We start from the raw sequence: 3,183 nt of genomic DNA, 5'->3' as shown, positions 1-3,183 counted from the left end.
TTATAAAAACCTTATAAATTTTTCTTAACACTTATGTTGTACAAATAAAGTAATTGGGGCTTTCTGATTTTTTTCAGTATATTAAAATCTAGATATTTGTTTTCCAAAGTCCATATTCCTCACTAGTAAATTGTGCTACATCTTTGGTGTATCCTGTTTTGGGTATTTTTTTTGTGTTTCTTTATTTTTTTGTGTTTTTTTTTTTACCTTTTGTTTCTATTAAATAAAGCAAATCAGAGATCATTGAAATGCAAATACGCATAGCTGTATTTAATAACTAGGTAATCAATAGATTATTCATAATATTTATTTACTAACATAATTAGCATGAAGTTATGTATATATGAATGACTCTATTGCATGCTTTAAATATGAGGCACTGTGTAGAAGACATTGTATCTTGTGAAAGTATAGTACAATATTTGCACAGATACGTATATAAAATGATGCAGAACAAACCAAATTGGAAGAGAATTCAAAGTCTACCATTCTGCAGAGATGGATGAAAGGAAAAGGGTAGACATAATCATTTGGACACATGGGTTTAAAACAAAAGAACAAAAACACCTTTGTATAAGCACAAGATAACCATTTAATAAGCATGTATAAAAAATACAGGTCAAAGTGGGAAGCATGGTACTGCCTGATCTAAAAACCTAGTATACATTTGTAATAACCAAAGCAACATGGCACTAGTACAATGAAAGGCATATAGATATAGCAAGCCAGAGCAGGATGCACACCTCTCACCATATAAAAAAATCAACTCAAGGTGAATAAGGTATCTCGAGGTAAAGCCCCAAACCATAAAGATTATAAGAGACAAAGCGGGACCAAGCTTAGAAGGCCTAGCTCTTGGTATAAAAAGGCTGAAAAGTATAGCCAGAAACAAACCAGGAGAGAATAAAATTGATGAATAGAATCTCATAAAGATTAAATCCCTGTGTGCATCAAACCCTTTTCCAATAGGGTGGGGGGAAAAATCTACTGATTGAGAAAAGCATTTGGCAATATCATGTCAGACAAGGGTCTTAAAACAAAAGTTCACAGGATTCTACAGGGCCTGCAAAAGAAAAGGACTGATAATTACAAAACATCCAAAAGACATGGAAAGAATTTCACAGGGGAAAAAAGACATTTAAATGGCCAGCAGACACATGAAGAAATGCTCAAAATCACTGAAAAAAAAGTATACAAACTTTATGAATTTTCTAAGTAAAACAGCATAAAATAAAATTATACAAATAAACAAACAAACAAAAACCCAATGGCAATAAGAGAGAAGCAAATAAAAACTACAGTGAGGACAGTGACTGGAAGTAGCAGCAGTCAGAACTGGAGAGGGACCGTGTGCAGCAGCCATGGAGGGTCAGTGCTGGCTGCCATTGGAGGACAGTCCTGAAGTCACAAATCAGTTTCCTAAACAATTAAGTCTACAAAATAACTGGCAATTTGTTTATGTATATGGAAACGATCCTGAACTCCTTAGCATGGTACCAAGACTCATCTGTGCGGTGTTACTTCTCTTCCCTATTACATAAGAGTATAAAGTATTCAAAACAGAAGAGGAAAAATCAAAATCTCAAGGCCAGAATGTTATATCATCAGTATATTTCGTGAAGCAAACACTCAGCAATACCTGTGGTACAAATGAACTGGTCAATGCTATTGCTAACAATAAAGACAATCTGCAGGCTGAATCTGCATCAACCTTGAAAAAAATTCCCAGAAGAGTCAATGTCAAGGAGCCCAGAAGAAAGAGGCAGATAACCTGGGACACTTTGATGGCATTTGAGTTACTCAAGAAATCAGTGCTCCTGAAAGTCAGACTGAGGCACCAAGTATAGATGAGAAAGTAGATCTTCATTTCATTATTTTATGTAGATGTTCATCTCTATGAACTAGATGGATGAAAACTATTACCAATTATCTATGTGAAAACTAATGATGAAACTTTGTTAGAGGATGCCATAGAAGTTTGCAAGAAGTTTATGGAATGTGACCTAGATGAATTAAGATTTAATGCAATTGCTCTTTCTGCAACATAGCTTGTTAATAATGGGAACACCAAATACTGTATTATTTGGTGTTAGTTTCTGCTACCATACACTAACTCAGATGTTTTTTATTTATTCATTAATACACATGATTGATTAAACTTTATATGAATATTGACTGAATCTGCAAACAAAACAAAACAACAAACAAACAACCAAACACCTGCAAGGAGATAGCATCTCACCTGAGTAGCAGTGGCAAAGTTTAACAGGACAGCAAGCAATGAATGTTGGAGAGGAGGCAGAAAATAAGAACTCTCAAACACTGTTGATGGGATTGTAAAAGGTACAACCACTCTGGAAGGCACTTTAATGATTCCTCAATAAATTGAACATGGAAATTCCTCAACACAGAATATATTCCACTGTTAGGAATACATTCTGAGAAAATTAAGACTGAAACATAAGCACAGATTTGTACAGCAATGTTCATAGCAGCTTTATTCACCATTGCAAGAACATGGAAAAAGCCAAAATGTGCAACCAAAACCAAATGGATTGAGAAATCGTGGTAAATTCACACAATGGATTACTATGAAGCACTCAGAAGCAATGATGTAAAATATTACTCCATACCTTGGGAGGGACTGGAAAATATTATGCTGAGTGAACTAACTCAGTCGCATAAGGACAAATATAGTATAAGACCATTATTGTAAAAATAGAAATAAAACTAGTAAAACATAAAAGACAACTAATAAAATGTGTATGCGGATTCAAGGAGAGAAGAGGAGGAGCAGAGGGTGAAGGATGGCAGGGGGAAATCATGGGGTCACACAATTTGATGAATGGAGGGACGAGAGTGTAGAGAAAATAGGAAAGATCTGGTAGGAGTGTGGAAATACATGGCTAGTGGCAGGCATACTTTAGCGTTGATTGATTTTATAATATATAATTAATCAAATTTATTGTATGAAACAAAATGAATGAAGGATTGCGTGAAACTCAACGTATGAGAACTTTGTCAATAAAACAACAGAAATTTAAAAATGCAATCACACATTCTAGGTATAAGTTCAAGTTTGAATTAAAAGTTGAGAAATATTCTTAGTGCAAAATAAAGTTATACTTATAAAAGTGTGATGGCTGTAATGATAAAAGCAATACCTCTTTGCAGTTCCTTGAA

At 34.2% G+C, this 3,183-nt stretch overlaps 1 pseudogene; it reads left to right on the top strand.

Annotated features, from left to right (window-relative positions):
- The first annotated feature begins 1,361 nt into the window (after window positions 1-1,361).
- Window positions 1,362-2,048, top strand: LOC102855017 (annotated as a pseudogene).
- The last annotated feature ends 1,135 nt before the right edge of the window (window positions 2,049-3,183 follow it).

The sequence above is a fragment of the Elephantulus edwardii genome, unplaced genomic scaffold (assembly GCF_000299155.1).
Source record: "Elephantulus edwardii isolate Elephantulus edwardi_28Jun2011 unplaced genomic scaffold, EleEdw1.0 scaffold00018, whole genome shotgun sequence".
NCBI classification, from domain to species: Eukaryota; Metazoa; Chordata; class Mammalia; order Macroscelidea; family Macroscelididae; genus Elephantulus; species Elephantulus edwardii.
The sequence above is the reverse complement of the archived record's forward strand: the minus strand, read 5'-3'. Positions and strand labels throughout refer to the sequence as shown.